At 45.9% G+C, this 23,158-nt stretch overlaps 1 protein-coding gene across 1 annotated transcript in view; it reads right to left on the bottom strand.

The window, feature by feature from the left end:
- The window catches only part of LOC144786191 (vomeronasal type-2 receptor 26-like), a 410,564-nt gene extending 389,077 nt beyond the window's left edge, over positions 1-21,487 (bottom strand). Inside the window, exons 1-2 of the mRNA XM_078665190.1 lie at positions 21,389-21,487; positions 21,171-21,236 (exon numbers count right to left, since the gene is read on the bottom strand). The gene's annotated coding sequence lies outside the window, so the exon portion shown is untranslated. The remainder of the gene's footprint in view (positions 1-21,170; positions 21,237-21,388) is intronic.
- Between the last annotated feature and the right edge of the window lie 1,671 nt (positions 21,488-23,158).

The raw sequence follows: 23,158 nt of genomic DNA, 5'->3' as shown, positions 1-23,158 counted from the left end.
TTGTAAATGCTTGTTTCTCTTTATTGTTCTCCGACATCACGTGTCTTAGTTAATGGGATACTTACTCAGTCTAATAAAGTAATGCGTGGAACTAGACAAGGGTGTCCTTTATCACCCTTGTTGTTTAATTTATATATTGAGCCTCTAGCCTGCAGAATTAGAGCCTCAGAGGAGATACCCCCCTTTATAGTCGGTGACTGGTCTAAAAAACTGGGCCTATATGCGGATGATATTATTATTTATTCATCTAATTTACATAATTCTTTAGAACAGTTGGTGAAAATAACGGAAGAATTTGGAATCGTTTCAGGCTATCAGATAAATCAAGACAAGACTGAGATAATGGCTTGGAATCTAAACACTGAAAGGATAATCAGTAAATCTGAAATGAGGTATTTGGGAGTTAGGATAACTCAAAATGTTGGAGATCTGGCTAAAGTGAATTTTTTTAAGATTAAAAAAGAGGTTGCGGCCATTTTAAAAGGGTGGATGAATCTTCCTTTGTCACTATATGGCCGGACTAATCTTGTGAAGATGGTGATTGTGCCAAAAGTTACGTTTTTATTTGAGACTATCCCCCTTGGATTTAGAAAAGAGTGGATAGCTAAATTACAGAGCGAGATAGCATCATTTATTTGGGCCTCAAAAGGATCACGATTATCGTGGAAAAAGTTAAGGAGGAGAATTAACAAAGGTGGTCTGGCGGCTCCAGATTTACAAATCTACGCTTGGGCTTTCTGTTTAAAGAATTGCAGGATGTTGCTCGGCACCCTAATTAACTCAACGAGTGGAGAAATATTTGGTGTGATGTTGAAAAGTTGTGGATATAATGATTTCGGTTTTTTATATAAGTTTGCAGACCCTAAATTTTTCAAAAAGGTGAGATTAAAGGTCTTACGAGATTTAGCGGAGATTTGGTATAAGATAAGAAGAAAATTGAAATTGCCTTATTTCAGTTATATGGCCCCAAAATGGGATTCTCCTGGAGCGCCACTTTGGACAAAAGATGCTTTGGCTGTTCAGTTAAAAAAAGAGGATGATATGCAGAGATGGAAAGACTTGTTCCAAGAAGGTGAATTAGTCCCATGGGGCCTTTGTCAACAATTGTGGGGCCAGGTATTCTCTAGATATAAGTATGTACAGATTCAGAGTTGGGCAAATGATCCTAAAAATGTAATTGGGACCCAGAATGACTTTGAGATGAAGTTGGGCTCAGGGACCTTTAAGAAGGAAGTGGCTGCATGGTACTGGTCGATGTTGGAAATGGAAGACGGACCTTTTCTACTTCCGGAGGTGCTGTGGAAAGAGTGCTTGCCGAAGATCGCGACAGAGAACCAATGGCAAGTAACAATGTCTATGCTGTACAGTATTGTTAAACCCGCAAATTTAAGGCGAAACCTTCTGTTTACTATTCATAGGGCATATTGGTCCCCTCGCAGATTATCCAAATTCAAAAATGGCGGAGTTGTGGGGTGTCCGAAATGCAAAACTCTAAATGTGGATGATCTTCACATGTTCCTCTCTTGCCCAAATATAAGACAATTCTGGTTGGACGTAAGTAATTGCCTATCTGAAGTTCTGACTCTGCAAATAGAGGTAAGCCCCGAATTAATAATAACAGGAAGATTTGATTTAGAAAGTAAATGCATGAATGATAATGTAAGACTCCGGAATCAGACTCGGAAGTTCAGAGACCTTGCCGAGGCGAACCTCGAGGCAAGCCAGGAAGAGATGAAGTGCTGGTACGACCAGAATGCCACTCTGGTCGAGTTTCAACCTGGTCAACAGGTATGGGTGATGGCCCCGGTGGAACCGTGCGCCCTCCAAGATAAGTGGACCGGGCCTTTCAAAGTGGTGGAGCACAAGAGCCAAGTCACCTACTTAGTAGATGTGCAGTCCCCCCGGAACCCGCTACGGGTCCTTCATGTGAACCGCCTCAAACCCCACTTTGTGCGATCCGAGTTGAGTTTGCTCCTAGCCACCGACGACGGAGCGGAAGAGGACACAGAGCCTCTCCCTGATCTCCTGTGTGCTAAGGAAAAAGATGGCTCCGTAGAGGGAGTGAGTCTCTCCTCCTCCCTCACCCCTGAGCAAAGCGAGGACTGTCGCCAGTTATTGGGACCGTTCTCAGACCTTTTCTCCCTTGTCCCCAGTTTCACCGATTGGTGCGTCCACGATGTGGACACTGGGGACAGCCCTCCGGTACGGCACAGAGCCTACCGCGTCCCCGACCGAGTTCGGACCTGCATCAAGGCTGAAGTTTTGAAAATGTTAGCCCTGGGGGTGGTTGAGTCCTCTGACAGCCCGTGGGCCAGCCCCGTGGTTCTGGTTCCGAAGGCGGCCGGCACTGCCCCCGAGCTGAGGTTCTGTGTAGACTACCGCGGGCTCAATGCTGTCACCCGAACCGACGCACACCCTATTCCCCGCGCGGATGAGCTCATTGACCGCCTAGGATCTGCCCATTACCTCATCAAGTTTCGACCTGACCTGCGGGTACTGGCAAATTGCGCTCACGGAAGGGGCCAAGGAGAGATCCGCCTTTTCCACCCCGGATGGGCACTATCGCTTCAGAGTGATGCCCTTCGGAATGAAGAATTCCCCTGCCACCTTCCAGAGATTGGTCAACCGGGTACTGGCCGGGCTGGAAGAATTCAGCGCCGCCTACCTGGACTATATCGCGGTGTTCAGCTCCCACTGGACCGAACACCTGCGACACCTCTGGGAGGTGTTAATGGCCCTGCGTCGAGCGGGCCTTACCATTAAAGCCAGTAAGTGCCAGATTGGGCAGGGGTCCGTGGTCTACCTAGGGCACCAGGTCAGGAGCGGTCTGGTAGCCCCCTCCAACCCAAGATCGACGCCATCCCCCCACGACCCAGATAGAAGTGCGGGCCTTCCTAGGGCTCACCGGTTACTACCGGAGATTCATAAAAGGATATGGCCGCCTAGTAGGCCCCCTCACGGAGTTAACCTCCAAGAAACAGCCAAAGAAGGTGCGCTGGACACCCTCCTGCCAAGAAGCGTTCGAAACTCTGAAGCTAGCCATGTGTAACGCCCCAGTACTCCAAGCCCCTGACTACTCTTAGGAGTTTGTGGTCCAGACAGATGCCTCCGAGCATGGCATCGGAGCAGTCCTATCCCAGCTCAACGAGAAAGGCCTAGACCAGCCCGTAGCCTTCATTAGCCGGAGGCTACTACCCCGAGAGCAAAGGTGGAGCACCATTGAGCGGGAGGCTTTCGCAGTGGTTTGGGCCCTGAAGAAGTTTCGGCCCTTCCTGTTCGGAACTAACTTCAGGGTCCAAACCGACCATCGGCCCCTCCGGTGGCTAATGCAGATGTGAGGAGAGAACCCCAAGCTGCTGCGGTGGTCTATTTCCCTCCAGGGGATGAACTTCACTGTAGAACACCGCCCTGGTACTGACCACGCCAACGCTGACGGCCTGTCCAGGTTTTTCCACCTTAGTGATGAGAACCCCCAAGGGGATGGGAAGTTCTCCCTGCCTTTCGGCTGGGGGGGACGCCTGTTGGACCTGGCCTCGTGGCGTGGTTCCCCCCGACCAGCAGCACCTCGACAGTTACCCCTGCGTAGCGAAAACCCTCGGTCGTCCTGTCCTCTGTCCTCCCGCACCCCCGTGACACCCGTAAGGAGGACCAACCCCGTATCCCGCCAACTATCCCCCCGGTACCGGACGCCTCGACCCCCGTCAACCCAGAAGGCCTCCAGTAGCCATTACCCTTCCCAAAGATCCCTGACTCCATAACCCCTGTGTGACCCCGGGCCCCGGAGAAATCTAGGCACCAGATGCACCATGCCCGGCTGGGGGGTAAGGGCTTCCTTCAAGTGAGATAGGGTGGAGCAGTTTCGATCGCACCTACGGCCTCCCCCTGAGGGCAGGTTTCGATCACCCCTCCGGCCTCCCCGAGAGCTGGCCCCACTCCCTGCTGGGTGTCTGGTTTCCCCCAGACCCATCTTCAAAGGATCAAAGAGCCGGATGGCAGGAAACCCTGACAATCAGCCCTCGGGCACGAGATAGCCGCCTGCGAGGGCCCGGACTGCAAAGGGAAACTGGGCTATAACAAGGCATGCTCTAGAACTAGCGGGCAGTTGAATCCTGGAGAAGAGAGCCCTGCTGACGTTGTCGCGGCTCAGCCATCTTAGAAGAAGATCGCAATCTGAACTTTGAAACCTGTGCGAGCCCTGCTGACTTCGTCGCGGCTCATCCTTGCAGAGAAGGACATTCGTTGGAACATCGGAGCCTGCTGACCTCGTCGCGACTCATCCTTGCAGAGAAGGACATTCGTTGGAACATCTTGAGCCCTGCTGACATGGTCGCGGCTCCCCAAGAACTAACTGATACTCCGTTCACTCCGGCTAAAGCCCTGCTGACCTAGTCGCGGCTCGAGGAGTACTCTTGTCCGGCTGGACCATCGACGCTACCCATACGACCTGGCTCGAGAAGAAGTGAGTGGAGCAGCCAGTACGACCTCCATCTACCGTATCCCCCGGCTCGAGGATTGAGAGCTGTGCGCAGGGTACGCTTCATACTGTTCCCAGTACTGTGACTGTCCTGCTTCCATACTCCCCGCAACCAAGACTTTACGATCCCTAGATCGACTTGTAAATACGTACTCGTTTGACCTCATATCTACTGCTTGATAAAGAACCTTGTATTTTGAACTCAGCTGTGTGGTGTCCATTTATAAGTGGGGTGGAAGCTCAGTGTGTACGATCCTAAATACCAAGCCCGCCCCTGTGAGGGCCTCACGCCAGTGCTCGGCAGCATTCCTGGGAGAGGTGGGTCACGGGGTGGTCAGGAGAGCGTACTCTGTCCCCCCTGGGATTGCCCCTTCTAACAGTATGCCATCATCATGTCACCTCCGGGTCGGCGGAATGTTATGTCGCATACCCCTGGGCCCCCATGCCCACATGCACACCACACAGATACACTCTGAGAGAGGTCAGAAATGGCATCGTGCACGTGCGCCCGGCCCTTTTTATTGCCCAGATCACATGTCCTGTGAGGCGTGTGCTGGATGGGTGTGGTGTGAGTGTACACCAGCCATGAGGGAGTGGCTGTGGCATGCTGATAACTAGACCTGTGACCAAAAGATCACTACAGGCAAGTCCTGGCACATGTAGGGTTGTCGTCGTCCCCATGTGAGCTTAAGCATAGGGGGCTGGCCTGGCGTATGCCAATCCAGCGTAAGGGTTTGTACAAAGACCCCGGGGCTCTGAGCGTGGTTCCGTACGGGGCTGGACATGGAAGTAACAAATGCATGTGTCTCTGTTGTGCCGTCGGCGCCACCCGGACAACATTTGGCAATGTGTCACCCTGTGACCCAATGCCAACGACATGAGCACATTGACATAAGAGGAATTTACTGACCCTTCATTCATTCATACTACCACACCTGACAGACCATGGACACGACACATCTGTGTGATTCAGAATGTTTAATGCACATTCAGTGGAGTGTTGCATCTGGAGCAGTACAGGGGCATGCATACCCCACTTTACATTGTTGGCCCATGGAGGGCCAGCCAGAGTCCTTCAGGGAATGAGAAGTCCAAAGGAAGAGGAAGTGTACAGTCCGCAGTCAGAGTGCTGTGTCATTGACGATCAAACAGATTATGGCAGTCCATGTCGAGGTGCAAGATGAGTGTTGCAGGGTCCATCGGGGGACAGTGGAAGGTGATGATGCAGAGGGCAGTATCAAGCTGAAACCGGTCATATTGCGGAGATGAATGTACTGCGTCCTTCTTACCACAAAGGAGGTCTCATCCGCATCTTTGTCCTCTGCTGTTCCATGTGCCTCACGTGTGGGCGGTGGTGTTCTGTCTCCAGCACTCTGTGGCAATCACAACGCAGGGGCCGGAGGTGGAATGTCTGCCGCACTGTGTGGCACTGACACTTCAGGGGGCGGAGATGTGGATGTGCATCAGTGCCAGGCCCTGTGGCAGCAATGCCATGGGAATGGTCTTGATGTCCTTGTAGAACCCAGCTACCACTCGCTTGTGTGCAGCCATGGCAGCCGCTGTTTCCGCATTGGTATGTTCCATGGTCTCTATTAACCTCTGCATGTGTCCCAACTCACGGGTGATATCGCTTGAGCCACTCTGACTGGACAGTTGTTCTAGTCTCTGAGTCAGGGCTCCATCAATGTCAGCCATGGTCCGTTGGAGAGCATGGAGCGAACTGTAGGTGTCCTTTAGGGACTCTGAGTGGTCACTGATGGGATTTAGACACCCACACATGGCATCTAGTTTGTCTGCTATGCGTTTGAAGCCCACCCGCACCTGTTCAGCCAGCTTCTCCTGGCACCCCAACACACGGCGTTGAAAGGCTATGTCTTCTTCGTGGGGGTCTTGGGAGGCAGCCGTGGTGGTAGGTGCTGCATGCTGTGTGGTCTGTGCAGGGGGTGGGCTGTCCTCGTTGCAGCTGTGCTTCCCTACAACTGGAGGTGTGTTGCAGAGGCTGTCAATGAACTGCTGGAGGGCATCGGGGTCGAAGCTGTGGTTGTCCTCTTCGTCATCAGAGAAGAGAGGGTCGGGCTGCTCTGCAGGAGGTGTTGAATCTTCCTCTGCAATGTTAAGGGGAGATGCAGTTCAACATTGTGTCCACATGTATGTTGTCGCATTGTCCAGGTTTACGTAAAGACTGCATGACTGTGTACATCGTTGCTGTTTGGAAGGACCTGCCTATTTGATGGTGGACAGTAGACATTTTGACAACAGACGTGTGTGTGTGTTTGTACTTGTTCATTCCAAACTCACATTTACCTGCAATGCCACTTGTGATTGGCCAGTGTCTACACCCAGTCGGCACCAGTTGTGTCCTGTGTTCTGTTGTGGACGTGTTGCGGTTTGTGCCACATTGTTATCAGTATTGATGTGCTATGCTTGTTATGTCTGGGTGCTGCATTTTGGGAGAGTGGCCCCTACACCTCTGTTTGTACTGACCCTTCTCTATTTCATGTGATGTGCCTTTGACTTCTGTGCTTATGCAGTGCTGAGATGTTACATACTTGGGTACATTGGTGTCTTGGTGGGAGTTGGGCATCTGGGGCATGGTTTGTCCGCAGATGTGCTCTACTTGATTGTGCAGGTGTGGTATTGTGCCCATCCCCCCAGTCCCTGGTAGTCACTTACCCTGATGCTGTTGTGTCCGGTCCTGTTGAGCAGTGTCCGGTCCCCTGAATCCTGCCTCCGTAACCCCACTGATGACTGTGGACACCATTTCCTTCATATCGTCCAGCTCCTCCTGTGGCGCAGGTCTGCCACCTCCAGTCTGCATTGCTGCTTTCCGGTTGTTGGAGAGCTTCAGCTTGGTTTTGCGCTTGACGTCATTCCAGCACCTCTTGACCTCTTCCATTGTCCTCTTCAGCGCTCCTACTGCATTCCTTGCCATAATGGACTGCCATATTCCATTATTTGTTGCCAATGACACAGTGGAGGTGATGAACAGTTGTTGATGGTGTTCGACCACTTCCGTTATCAGGATCCTGTTTTCCTGCGGACTGAAGCGCTTCTTCCTACTCTTCTTCTCCTTGGCCTTCCCTGACCCCGAGGTCCCAGGCAGGTCCTCCGTGCGGCTTGTGGGGTTCTGGTTCTCCTCCTACTTGCTCCGGCACCATCCATTGTGCTTCGCTGTTGTTTGGTATTTGTTTGTCTGTTTTATTTCTACTTTTATGGTGGTTTTTCCCGCCTGACGCTTGTGAATTGCAGGCCTGTACCTGGTTTTTGCTGATTTTTGTATCGTGATTGGCATCTTTTGCATTCATGTTTCGCATTTTTGTGGCGGGGCGTTGGTTTTAACGCGGGCATTTGACACGTTATCTGGTGACTATCGCATGGTGCCGCCGTGTTGAGAATACTTCGTTAACACAGTGTCATTTTCCCACAATAGACTGCGATGTTGGGAGTTGCGTTAAGTTACTTTTGTGATGGTTATCACACGTTCTTGAGGAAATGCCCCTAAGTGTATTGGGTGGGACCTTTTTTTTCTTTTCTTTTTTTATTGGCATTTGAAAAGTATGACAAACATTGCAATAGACACATCTCATAAACAACAGAGCAGTATACAGAGAGAAGAAGAGAAGCGTAAAACATAATAATAAAGGGAAGTGAAGGAGGGAAGAGAGATAGGGGTTGCTGTCATTTACATCATTTGTAGTATAAAGAGCATTACAGGCGTCTATTTAATAGAGCATCATAAGCCAGCATCAGCACATGTTCATCACATATATCATCTTGAGATATAACGGGGCGGGTATGAATATCGTGGTCGATTCAGACCTGTTCTAAAGGACCTGCCCCAAGCAGCGTCACTCTGTAATGGACTCTCGTAGACCCTGTCTCCAGAAGTAGATGTGAGAGTATAGAGGTATGTTTGTACATGTAGTGAACTAGGGGGATGTGGTAATCTGCCATTGTAAGTGAGAAAGAAGCGGTTCCCAAATGTCTTTTGGGCGACTTTTCATGGGCATCAGTTCCCAATATTGGGCTAATTGTTCCTGACAGTATGTTGCATCCTTTAGCCATGAGGTGACCTTGGGAATCCTCTTCTTCCCCCAGTGCTTGTCGAAGTGGCGTTTGGCTAGCAGTAATGGCATAGCTATTAAACGATGGGAAGATGCAGGCACATCTTTGACATATCCTAAGAGACTGATTAACGGGGTGAAAGTGAATTCATGCCCCATTATTTGCTGAATTCTAGAAGGTATCTCTTGCCAGTAATCCACTACCTTCGGGCAGTGCCAAGCCAGATGTAGGAATGTTGCCATGGGCATCGAGCATCTTTCACAGCGTGCCTCTCATGTGTTTCAGCTGCAGGGGGGTGCGGTATACTCTATGCAGTAATTTAAAATGTATGAGGCGCAATCGGTAATTTGGAGACCATGCCTCCAGTTGCGCACAACAGTAGGCCCATTGGTAAATAGTGATGGGGGGTCCGTGGCTTGTTGCCACTGTGTGAGCGCTTTGTGGGTGCAAATTGGCATTTTCTCCTGTGTCACCGGGTATAGTCTAGTGACAAGCTTACAGTGAGAGGTGTGTGTGAGTATGTGCTCCAGAGCATGTTACATTGGTGGGGAGCCGGTAAGGTGTTGTGGTTTGCGCAACACGTGGCTCGTATCTGAGTATATAGAAGCATATCCATTATTGTGGGTGTCGGAGTATCAGTCAGCGTGGGTGCAGCTAGGAACTGAGTGCTCGGATATAAATCAGCATATGTATAGAGGCCTCTTTTATAGGCGCGAGTTTGCATGCCCTTATCAAGCAACGCTGGTATAGTAGGGTTGCGTGTGATGGGGATGGAAGGGGCATACTAACAGTTCAAAGATGCTCGTCTTCGCAATCCATCCCAGGCCCACCTCACACAATCCATAGTGTCCGCAGGTGACCTGGATCATTTGTAAGGCTGAAACAAAGCAGTAGATAGTGGTGTTGGGAAGGTTAAGTCTGCCTCAACAGCGGTATGTGGCTGGAATTTAATCGGGTACTGTCAAAAGTGTAAGTAGTGAGCCTGGGCGCACAGTGCAAACAGCATCAGATCTGCGGCACCTAGGCTGCCTTGGCGGAAAGGTAGTGTGAGGACTTCCCATGCTATCCTGAGCTGTTTGCCCGCCTAGGTGAAGGAGACCAGCTTAGATTTTAAGAGCACAAACAAGTGTTGGGTGAGTATAATTAGAAGATTGATAAAAAGGTCGTGGAATTTAGGCAAAAGTACCATCTTGGCGATTGTCAGTCGACCAGTGAGCGAGAGGGGAGTCGGCTCCAGATCTGGATCCTTCCCTCCAACCACGCAATAACTCTACCATAGTTGGCCTGCCCTAGCCTGCCAGTGTTCTGACTTAGCCATATGCCCAGATACCGAACTGGATCCAGCCTATTGCAGTTCAAAGTCCGATGGGAACTGTTCTGTACTATAAGTTAGGGGAAAGAGGACTGACTTTGTCCAGTTTATTGTATTTCCCGAAAGGCCACCAAATTGGACCACCTCTCTGATGACACAATCTAAATTATCTTGAGGCTGCCTGATATACAACGCCACATCATCTGCATACATGAAGACTCAAATTACGGTTCAGTGATAGAATATCAATGACAAAAATATTGATGTTCAAAATATCGAAAAAAATATATAGACTACAAAAATATCGACTCCCATACCTACATAGGTAAGTACAAAAATATAGAATCAATAATATCGATGTAAAAATATAGATGTAAAAAATATAGATTTAAATATAGATATAAGATAAAGTAATATATATTAAATATTAATTTTAACAACATAAATTACATTTAATATATATTTTAACAAAATATAACAAATAAACTTACTTTAAAAAAAGATAAACAAACAATAATGAATACATAAATATATATTTATTTGTAAATAATGTTAAAAGTATTATCTTTAATTTATTTTAAAACTTTGAAATTATAGAAAAATAAAATATATATATTGATAATTTAAAATAGAAAAAAACATGATAAAATAAATTAAAACATTAAACTATTAAAAAATATTTAAACTTACATTTCCCAATACAATCAGTGCAACAGTAGGGAAAGTGTTGGATAGCGGAGAGGTAAAAATTACTATTCCCACTCCAGTGAGTGCAGCAATAGAGAAAGTGTTGGATAGCGGAGGGGAAAAAAATTACTATTCGAACTCCAAAGACTGCAACAGTAGGGAAAGTGTTGGATAGCAAAGGGGTAAGAATTACTATTCCCACTCCAGTGAGAGCAACAATAGGGAAAGTGTTGGATAGCGGAGGGGAATACATAACTATTCCCACTCCAAAGAGTCCAACAGTAGGAAAAGTGTTGGATAGCGGAAGGGTAAAAATTACTATTCCCACTCCAGTGAGAGCAACTGTAGGGAAGTGTTGGATAGTGGAGGGAAAACGATTACTATTCCCACTCCAAAGAGTGCAACAGTAGGAAAAGTGTTGGATAGCGGAGGGGTACAAATTACTATTCCCACTCCACTGTATGCAATAGTAGAACAACTATTGAATAGCGGAGGGTTACATTTTTTTATTTCCACTCCATTGTATGCAACAGTAGGGACATTTTTTGATAGCGGAGAGGTAAAAATTACCATTCCCACTCCAGTGAGTGCAACAGTAGAGAAAGTGTTGGATAGCAGAGGGGGGGAATTACTATTGGATAGCGGAGGGGTATATTTTTTTATTCCCACTCCAGTGTATGCAACAGTAGTAAAACTGTTGGATTCCGGAGGGGTAAAACGTACTATTCCCACTCCACTAAATGCAACAGTAGAATAACTATTGGATAGCGGAGGGGGAACATTTGTATTCCTATTCCAGTGAATGCAACATTAGGGAAAGTTTTGATTAGCGGAAGGGTACAATTTACTACTCCCACTCCAGTGAGTGCAACAGTAGGGGAGGTGTTGGATAGAGGAGGGGTAAAAATTCCTACTCCCACTCCAGTGAGTGCAACATTAGGGAAAGTATTGGATAGCGAAGAGACAAAAATTACTAATCAAACTCACACAGTTAAAACAAAAATAAAAAATATAAAAAATCATAAAAATAAATAAACAATATTTAGAAATAAAAAAATCAAATATATAAAAAGAAAATATTACATTTTAGTTACATATAAAAAACCTACAAATATTATATCATCTAAAATATTAAATACATTTATTGAAAAAACTCTTTTAAACTAGAAAATATATACAAATAAATGAATTAATACATAAATGTATTTATTGTATTTCCTACCCTATAACACCAAACCAATAACAAAACACTTCAACATGTTTAATTACATTTTTTTCAAAAATTAACATAATTAAAAATCTATTAAAACATATTAATTAAAAAAACGAATAAACATTGACTACACACACTTTAACACTATGATATCCACAACACACACCTAAATTAAACTCCAAAACAATAAAACACAATTCAAACTTATTTATAAATTAAAAACTTTTACTATTAACAACTAATAATAAAATAACTAAAATGTATTTAATACCCACTCTTTACCCCTTTAAATTAAAAACAGACACAAAGATAAACAATTACCCAAAATACATATCAAATAATGAACATTAATTAACAACTAAATATTAACTAACTAAATACAAATTACTTTCCACACTTTACTCCTATAAACACCAAAACACACACCTAAAATGAATTACACAATGACCATAATTAATTACCAATTAATTAATTAAAATGATTTAACATCCAAATAATAATTAATCAATTAAAAATAAAATACTTCCACCCCTTAAAACATATAAACACCACAACACACACCTAAATTTAATTACACAATTACCATCATTAGCTACCAATTAATTAATTTAAATTAATTAACAGCCAATTATTAATTCATCAATTAAAAATAAATTACTTCCCACCCGTAACACCTATAAACACCACAACACACACCTAAAATGATTACACAATTATCATAATTAATTACCAAGTAATTAATTTAAATTAATTGACAGCCAATTACTAATTCATCAATTAAAAATAAATTACTTCCCACCCTCAACACCTATAAACATCACAATACACACCTAAAATTGATTGCACAATTACCATAATTAATAACCAATGAATCAATTTAAATTAATTAACTACCAATTATTAATTAATTAATAATAAATTACTTTACACATATAACACTATAACATCTCAACCAAATATTATTAAATAATCAATAAATGTAATATAATTAAATTACTTTCCAACCTATTCCCCTATAAACACACAACCTGCTACGGAACTAAAAACACTAAATTCAAATATTAAAAAATTAATAACTACTAAAAATTTAACACATATAATAAAAATACAAACAATTCTTATACAAAAAACATACACCTCATACGTATAAAATATATACTAAAACACATAACATTAATAAACAACTATATTTTTGCAAACAATATTAAGCACTCCAATATTTTTCAAATCGATATTACTTACCTTAAGTCGATAGTCTTGGCCACAATATTCTTGCTGTCGATATTTCTGACCCACAATATTTGCAACTCAGTATTTGTGCAGCTCGATATTTTTAATTCGATATTCTGTCTCTGCACCTAAATTAACTCTTTCATGGAATTGGATTCCCCGGTGAGCATGATATTGACGCAGTTTAGCTGCAAGGGTCTCCATGGATATGGCGAAGAGGATTGGCGACAAGGGGCATCCTTGCCTCGTTCATCGCGTAACTGGAAATGGATCTGATAGCTTGGCCATTCATGATATGATATGATAAAGTTATTTATTGAGCGCACGTTCACCAGCGGTTTCTTGGCGCTTAGTAGGAAATGCGTGGACATGTGCAGCGAACAATTGTTAATTAAAAGCCAGGGATAAGAGCCACGTCTTGAGAGATTTCCTGAACAGGGTGTAGGAATGGATTTGGCTTAGTTCGGGAGGAAGAGTGTTCCAGAACTGGGGTGCCAAGAATGCAAACCGTAGTCCACCATGTTTTTTCGTTTGAATGAGGGCGGGGTCAGGAGGTTGGAGCTCGCAGAGCGTAGGGCACGAGGGGGACATACCGCTGAATTCCATTGGCAATAAAAGCAGGTCCGTGGGATGACAGGGCTCTATGGATCAGGCAGCCCAATTAGAAGAGACAGCACTGGGCGACTGGGAGCCAATGAAGGCTCTTAAGCAAGGGTTTCACCTGGTGTGATTTAGGTTGTCTGTACACAAATCTCGCTGCTTGATTCTGATCCAGTTGAAGCGGATGTAATTGATATGCAGAGATTCCGGCGTAGAGTGAATTAGCATAATCGATACGCGACATGACTAAGGCCAGGGTGACTTGAATGAGGCCTCAAAAGAGAGAAATCTGGTAATTTTTTTAATCTTGCGTAGATGGAAGAAACAGACAGAGACTACCAAATTAATCTGGGTCTTCAAAGTGAGGTCGCTGCTGATTGCCACACCAAGACTTTTGACCGAGCTAACAGGAGAAGGGTGGAGACCCATGGAAGGGGGCCAGAAGTTAGAGTTCCAGGGGTTGGCCGAGCTCTGTCTTGTCCGGATGGAGTTTTAACTGGTTTAGGTTCATCCAGTTTCTAATGAAGGTCATGGTGGACTGAAAAGTCTCCATTGCGGGAAGTGACGAATCAATAGTAAAAAGAAGCTGGAGGTCATCAGCGTAGTTAAAAATGGCTACTTCTCTCTTCCGTAGATCTAAAATCAGTGGCAAAATGTACAGATTAAAAAGAAGCGGTGAGAGGGAAGAGCCCTGGGGAACCCCAGAAGTGAGTCTCTTTTTCTCCTACAAGAAATTGGAGCGGCGGACAGCTTGATAGCGATTGTTAAGGAAGGAGGTGATTGGCCGGAAGTTGCTGAGTACAAGGGGGTCTGCGCCTACTTTTTTAAAAATGGGTGTAACTTCCGTGGTCTGGAAGAGATTGGGGACAATGCCCGGGGCAAGGGAGTTGTTGAGGAGCAATAAGGGGGGTTCAGGAAGTTGGAAAAAGACCTCCCGGGCGATGTGAGGGGTCAACTATCCCGTCGGGGAGCCTGAACGGACCCTTTTGAGAAGGGAGAAGAAGACCTCCTGAGTGATTGATGGAAAGAGGTCGAGAAGAAGAGGATTACAGTGCACGTGGGCAGGGTCTGGTGGGGAGCTCATCTTGGGGATGCTAGCTTTGATACAGGTGACTTTGGCATAGATGCATCAAGCGATATTGCGATTGTAATCGCTGCGAAACAGCGATTGCGATTGCAATTCCCACTTCCGCGATGCATCAAGTACAATAACAGCAAATAGCGAATACGCAAACCAAAGAATGGCAAAACCATTTGGAAACCCCCATTGCGATTCCTTAACTGCGATTACCCATAAATTTAGCAAAATCAATAGCGAATTCGCAATCAAATTGCGAATTCGCTAATAAATCTCTAATCCCATTCATCATAAATCGCAAATTGCGAAAATACCATAAATCGCTAAATACGAGTCGCCATTTAAGGAGAAGCCAAACCAGGTGGTAACCATGAAGTCCAATTGGTGAAAAAAAAAAATTCTAACAAGAAACAGGTGTTGGGTAAATCAAACACACTTAAGGAGACTCAGTAGGAGCATGAGGAAAGTCACAATGCCAGGTCTCTACATCGTGGCAAGGCGGCTGAGGCTCCAGGCTGCAGCCCAGAACCGACGCAGGATCCCGGAGCGCATCTTCCGGCTGCGGATTACACTCCTGGGACAGACTGAAGAGGAGATCTACTCCAAATACAGGCTCAATGGGGCAATGATTAAGAAGCTCATCAGACACCTTGACCCCCTGATGTAGCACTCTACACGGAGGACCAATGCCGTGCCCACCCATGTACAGGTCCTGTGCTGCCTGCACCACCTGGCCTCTGGCAGCTTCCAGGGGATAGTTGCATATGCAGGGGGTATATCACAGAGTACACTGTCACGCTGCCTACAGAGTTTCCTGGACGCCACGCTGAGCCGGATACACCACTACATCACCTTCCCAACAACCCAACAGGACTTAATGCAAACAAAACTGGACTTCTATCACACCGCACAATTCCCCCATGTAATTGGCTGCATCAACTGCACCCACATTCACATCTGTCCACCCGCAGAGACCGAATACATGTACCGGAACCGCAAGTCATACCACTCTCTCAACATCCAGATGGTCTGCAATGCGAAGACTATAATCACAGACATTGTGGCACAATACCCGTGGAGCACGCATAATTCGTTCTTCTTCCGGCACAGCGGCATACACACCCGCTTGGCCAGGGGTGAATTTGGCGAGGGACATCTCCTAGGTAAGTACACATGCCCACATACAGTATGTTTAGACCATGTTGCTGCGCATAACAGGCACTGACCCTCTGCTCCTCCCTTCAGGTGACAGCGCCTACAGCCTCCGTGAATACCTCCTCACCTCATACCTCAACCCGGCAACACCACAGGAACGGCGGTACAATGCTGCGCATATACACACCAGAAATGTGATAGAGCGGACATTTGGCATTTTAAAGAGTCGATTCCGCATCCTCCACAAGACTGGCGACGCCCTCAAATACCGGCCTGAGATCTGCTGCCGCATCGTGGCCGTGTGCGCCATACTCCACAATATTGCCACCAAGCGGAGGATACCTGTTGAGGTGTCTGGTAGTGAGTCGGAGGGGGACAACCTGCCACCTACACATGTGCATCATGCACATGGGGAGAACCCTGCTGAAGGTCACAGGCGCCGTGCCAACATCACACAGAACTATTTCTAGGGCACCCATACCCCTCACTCTACACTGCACTCATGCAAGCTATATGAATGATTGACACGAGGAAGATTTGTGTTAAAAATAAAGCTTTTGTTTAATTCACAAGCTCTCGATGTGCTTTAATCAGCAAACAATAGTGCAACTGTATTCAGACATACAGGCTCATGTAACCTGAGCAGGCGTGCGTGGTTACCTCACCACGGCACTGCCGGAAATGTCTAGTAACTAGCGCCTCCTGCCGGACGCACCCTGTCACCTCTCACCCTCCATGTTGGGATTGTTTTGGCGTGATGCAGTGTTGGGCTGGGAACTGCAGCGCCTTTCTGATTGCACTGGCACAGACAGGCTGCTGAGGCTAGATGTCCCTTCACTGGCATCACCCCCCTTGCATTGCCATGGTCGGCCACCTGATGGTTCTCCACAGCGGTGGTGACCAGCTCCAGGGCCTTTGCAACATCCGCACAGCATTGGACCATCTGGATCTTCATGGCCAATGATCTGCGCGAGAGCTGGGAAGTGGCGTTCCCGATCAGGTGGTTTGATCGTGTGTAGGCTGATAGCCGTGTGAGCAGCTGTCTGTGGCATCTGCGGGTGATGTCCTGCTGCGCCACCATCAGTTGGTTGCTCTCCTTGACCGCTGTGGTCAGCTCCTGCACACTCTCAGTGAGTAGACTAATGTTGCGTGCAGTTTTATATAGCTGCTGCTGCATTGCAGCCATGTGCTGCGCCTGTTTAAGGTGCACAGCAAGCATTCGAGCCTCAATGCCCAGGCCCAAGTTGTGTGCCTGTTGCTCCATGTCTGCTGTGGTGGGCACAGAGCCTTCTGCCTCAACCTGCTGCTTGCGTGGTACCGCACACTTGCTGGGCGTCGTGTCTGCCTCCTTGGTGGGGGTGGGATCTACTCCACTGCCATGCATGCCGAGTGGTGAGGTTGTGCTCTGCCTGTAGCTGCAGGGGTGGCCCTGTGTCTCGGTGCAGGTACTGGTCCAGGTGCTGGTGCTGGCTGGCTCTCGCCCTCCGTCTCATTAGGTGTCTCCGCAATGTGGGGTATCTCACTGTCAGACGTGTCAGCATCTGCAGCACCTGTGATGTGGATGAGTGCATGATTAATGATATGATTCAGGCACCTGGGATGTAGCAACTTGCATGTAGGCTTGCATTCCCTGACTGGCTTTAGGGGTCTGTTTCACTTGAGTATTCTGACTGTGTGTGACTATCAGGACACATTGACAGGCTACAAGTCCCACAATGCATTTGGGCGTTTGGGAGGAGCAGGAACTGGATTACTGGGGTTACAAATATGGCTTTCTCTCGGGGCACGGGCATTGTTAGTGTATGGGGTCACTATAGCATGGCTCTTACCTTGAGATTGGTGTGTGGCGCGGGAGGTGTCCAGTTGAGTGACGCCTACGCAGGCTGCAGGGTTGATGGTGTCCTCCACTAGGTCCTGCATGGGTGTGTTCTCAGGGACTGTGGAGTGTCCTCCTCCCGTTGCCAGTCTCTCCCCCAGTCTCTCCGCAATGCGCTCCTTGGCAAGGTCCCTGAGGTCGTACCACCTCTTTTTTAGGTCATTGATGGACCGGTGTGTGACTCCCACCGCGTTCACCTTAGCCTTGATGCGCACCCAGATGCGCCTCTTGGTAGCCTCGGGCACCTTCCGGGACAGCTTCCCAAACAGTCAGTCATGGTCCTTGCTGACTCCTTCTATCAGTTACTCCAGTTCTTTTTCTGACCAAGGAGGGACGGCAGTTCTCATCCTGTTGGATCGATCGGCCGCATTTGACACGGTCGATCATAACATCCTGATCGACCGTGCCACCACAATGGGCATCCAGGACAAAGCCAGAGACTTGCTGCTCTCCTTTCTCTCCAACCGTACTCAGACGGTCATGTTGGGCAACTTCCACTCTGCCCAAATGACATTACCGTGCGTTGTCCCTCGGGGCTCATCCCTAAGTCCGACGCTTTTCAATATCTATGTATCGGACTTAGCCAGAGTCATCAAGTCGCATGGGATGGGCCTAACATCATACGCAGATGACACCCAGCTGGTACTGGCGATAAAAAACAACGGAGAAAGGATAGCAGCCAACTTCCAGCACGGCATGTTGGCCATCAGTAATTGGCCAATAACTGCCTTAAACTTAACTCCGATAAAACGGAGGTAATGATCTTTGGGAAGCTCTCCCCGACTTGGTCAAACTCTTGGTGGTCCTCAGATCTCGACCCTCCACCCAATCCTGTCACCAAGGTGACATTCGCTTCTCATGCGAATACAATCGTCTCCGCTTCTTTCTACAAACTCAAAACCATCAATAAAATTCTCCCGTATCTCCCCCCCCAATTCAGGAAGAACGCTGGTCACTGCTTTTGTGATGTCTTCTCTGGATATTGCAATGGGCTCTTTATTAATGCTCAACAAAAAGTCATTCGAAAACTGCAATCCGTGTAGAACTCCGCTGCCAGAATGCTGTCAGGAACCCCAAAATTTAAACCTATTGCTCATGTAATCAAAGGCTACCACTGGCTTGCGGTGAAGAACCGAATAAAGTTTAAGGCACTGTGTATTGCCTACAAAGCCTCTCGGAATCTAGGACCACATTTTCTACTAAACTCTTTAGCCTTTCATGCCCCCAACAGACCACTATGCTCTTCTAATGCATATCTGCTGTCGGTGCCAAGGACCAAAACCGCCTCCTGGGGCGATCAACGTTTTGTTGTATCCACAGTAAAGCTATAGAACTCCCTCAATCTGGAGATCAGATCCTGCCAAACACTGGTGGCTTTCAGAGGAAAAATAAAAACCTGGTTGTTCAATCAATAACTTCCCCTTTCACTGTCACGTCCGCAGTGCCGAGACGCCCCTGGGCATTTGCGCGCTTTATAAGTTTCATTAATAAATAAATACATTTGATTTTGCGCTGCCTGGGTTTTTCACTTTGTCCTGCAGCTTCCTGGGACATTGTGGTATTTATTTGAATCCTGTATTGGGACTGCAGGGTGTGTCTCTTGGAGCTCAGTGCTCTGCCTCCTCCTGTATCCAGCTCTGTGATCCAAATGATGCATGGAGCAGGCTACTTCCTGGTAGTGATGTCATCATTGTGCTCAAAATGCGACTTCAAGTTTTTGCGATCTCGCAATCTGCGGGATCGCTAATTGCGATTCCGGTAATTGCGAAATTGCAATTTGGGTGTAGGAAACAGCCGAATCTGCGAATTTATAGCGATTTTAGCGAATTCGCATTTGGCGATTGCAGCCGGTTGCGATTCGCTGAAATGTACCGATTTTGGTGATGCATCCCAGTCTGCGATTTCTAAATAGCGATTCGGTATTTTTCGCTATTTAGGATTCGCAGAGTGGGTGCTTGATGCATCTGGGGGTTTGTCAATAAAGTAGGTATTGAGGGAATCACAGAGGGATTATGAGGGGATGGGTTTGGGAGTGATGCGTCAGGTTTGACAAGTTCATCCACGATGGAGAAAATGTCTTTGGCTTGGTTAGTGGATTCAAGGACTTTCAGTGAAAAATAGTCTGATTTGACTTTGAGAATGGCACTTTTATAGTCTTTAAGAGCCGACGTAAAGATGGATTTTTTCATAGGGCAATAGTCCTGTCTCCACTTATGCTCAGTTTGGTGCAGGACCAGTTTCATTTCCTTGATGTTGTTAGTAAACCAACGCTGAGCGTCATGTGGCCTCTTACACTTGATCTTTCTAAGGGGAGCCAGTCTGTCTCTAGCCACAGCCAGCCAGGCATTGATGTTTTCTGCCTGGACGTGAGGAGAAACCGGATGGTCGTTGGGCAGGGAGGTAGGAGGCATAGAGGTGGCTAAAAAGGAGCAGAGTTTAATGAAAACCAACAAAAGAGCGATATATACTTAAGTGTAAAGCCAAAAGCAGTAAAGTAATTCCTACCACCTAAGAAAAAGGAAGAATAAGTAGAGAACGAAAAAAAGTTACGTTGTGCAGTTAAAGAGTGATAAAAAAGAACCCTCAGGCACCAAATCAGAGTCGGATGCCAGTTGTCTTCATTGGGTTCTTACAAAGAAAAAGTGATATGGTAACCACAAGTGCTGGAAAAAGTGAGTCTAAAAGGAGTGTGGACTACTCCCAGGATCAGAAGATTATTTTAATAGAGGGGTAGTTCTAACTCCATTAAAAACATTGGTGGAAGCGGACATACATTTGGTCATGTTAATTCAAACCAAGAAGTCCTATACATATAAAAAACAACAATGGTGGACATGACATGTTTCTGCTATAAAAAGCTATAAGCTCAGCTTTCATCAGGACCAAACAAGAAAAAAGAAGAAAAAGACTCGCTTGGTGGTTGGTGCACACTAAGGCACCAAAACCAACTACAGCGAGACAACACACATACAAACTTGTATGTGGTCACGGCACAGGGACTTCCTCGTGCGTCCTCCCCAAATCGTGAGAGATGTAATTTCTGAAATATATCAATAGATATAGAAAAGAAAAACAAAGAATGAACTGCAAAACATTTTCACTTTCTGGATTCAAAGTAGCAAAACGCAAATTATACGAATGTGATAATGATGTTAATAGTGCCCAACTGCGACATTTCATCACTGTTTTGTTTAGTATCATTATCGTTAGCCCTTAAGGGATCATTAACTCCACTGTAATCAAAGATTTTTTTTTTCAAAGATACGGCCAAAATAGCTACATTATTGGCAAAGAAAATGCCTGAAGTACAAAGCCTCTTATAAGCTAACGTGATCCCTTTTGGTACACGAAGCAAGAGGAAATTGTCTAAATCAGACAAATAAAAGTTTAAACAAGTGTGCGTTTTGAAATAAATATATTTACAAGATTTACAACATTATTACACCTTCATACAGGAAAGAGGTTGGGCCAAAGACTCACTTGTTTTATTTAGAAGTCGAGCCTCATGGGCGCGTGGTAGGAGGCAATTCTTCACGCCCGGGTCATCTGCGAAGCAAAGATCGGGCAAGAGAACCACCGTTAGTAAACTGTGCCGCCTACTGAGAAGCGTGTGATTTGAAAGTTTAATTAACTTGACTGTCGGCACCCGTATGCTTGTAAGCCGAAAAAGAAGGCGAAAAACACCAAGGTGAACTTACATTTTCCCTGGCGGCTCCCCTCTCAGGAACCTAAAACGGCCAAAGCCATGGCCCGGAAAAAAACAGAGATCGGAAAAGACGTTGTTTAAATGGGGCGTAGTGTACGTCGATTCCGATCACGTGGTTGTCTGATTACCCAGTTGTTTAAAGGGACCGAGTAAGTTATTGAACCTGTCTGTTTGTTATATAAATAAAGCAGCTCGTTCAAACTAAAGATGCTTTATCTATACTTCCATTATGTCACAAGTGTGACCACCAAGATACAGCAAGTATATCCCTGAGCCGGTAGCAATGAAATTAAAAAGTTACTCGGCTAAGGCTTTCCATGATATGGCAAACCACCGATAACTCTGCTATTCTTGCCAAAGGACGGACTACAGGTAGTAGCCGATTATGCTGCAGCAAGAAGAACGATCCGACCCCGCTATATTATTAGGATTAACATCATAGGCTAAGATTTAGGCGCTAAGGATCCAAATTGTTAGATGTAGGCACCAAAGTGAAATACATACACATTTTTGTTTATACTTGGAATGAATGCGAGTATGGCTCAAGGGACCAAAAACGGGATAAAAGATATCGACCTGTGTATATGTATCCACAAATCCTCAATCTAAATTATATGATTTCGTTACCTAACATTGAGCATAAAAATCAGGAGACAGAGCTCAGTTCTAGTGATGTCAGGTTTAGTCAAAAGGTTTTAGAATACTACCACGTTGTACAAGGGAAAAATAGTTAACTATGGTCACATGAGTGTAAAGGTTTTAATCCACTTATTTGGGGCAGATAGAAGCAACCATGTTAATTTATCACCCGTACTTAAAAAATAGGTAGTTGTCTCACAAGGTAGGTGGATTACCGCCGCATCACTGTACTCCATGGTATTTCATCATTTAATCCACGTGTATGCGTTGAAAGGCGGTAAATCCATCTCTGTTCCTTTTCAAAAATGGAATGTTCACTGGTTAGATTCAGTTGCTCTATTATTGTCCACCTTATATCGTTTGGACAATGGCCTTGTTCCAAAAAATGAGCAGTTAGTTTGGTAGTGCTCTTCCGGCACCTGACATTACTACGGTGTTCTCCAATGCGTACTTTAATTTTTCTAGTGGTCATACCCACATATTGTAAACTACAGGGGCAAGTCACAAGATAAATAACATTGCTGGAGTTGCAATTAGTGTGTCCTCTAAGGTGTCAGAGCTTGCCATCTGGCAGGTCAAGTGTCTTGGTTGCTGTGGTGAGATGGCAAACACTACACCCTCCACAAGGGAAATGACCATTCACGGGTGGTAAACCCCATTTGGTAAGTATGTTGTTCTCCACAATGGTACAATCAGTTTTTGGACGGGTATGGACCAGTGCATCTTGTAAATTCCTTACTTGTTTGTAAGAGAAGAGTGGTCTCTGCCAGTTCCACCCAGTGCTGTTTAAAATACGCCAGTGTTTATTTATGCAACGGCTCACAGCATTGGATATATTGTTGAATGTCGTTACACACGTCAGAGGTGGCTCAGCTTCCTTGTCCTTCGTATAGTCCTCAAGAAGGGCTTCCCTGTTTTGATTTTTTGCCCTTTTACGACCTTTTTGGAGAATTTTTTCAGGGTAACCGCGATTTCTTAACTTGTTGGTAAGGTCTGCTGCTTGTGTGTTAAAATCACTCAGGCTGCTACAGTTTCTACGGATGCGTAGATATTGCCCGAAGGGTAAATTTTCCCGTAAGGGCCGCGGATGAAAGCTCGAATAGTGGAGCAAGTTTTTTTAAAA

The sequence above is a fragment of the Lissotriton helveticus genome, chromosome 10 (genome assembly GCF_964261635.1).
Source record: "Lissotriton helveticus chromosome 10, aLisHel1.1, whole genome shotgun sequence".
NCBI lineage: Eukaryota > Metazoa > Chordata > Amphibia > Caudata > Salamandridae > Lissotriton > Lissotriton helveticus.
Note: the sequence above shows the minus strand (reverse complement) of the source record. Positions and strands in the feature narration are given on the sequence as shown.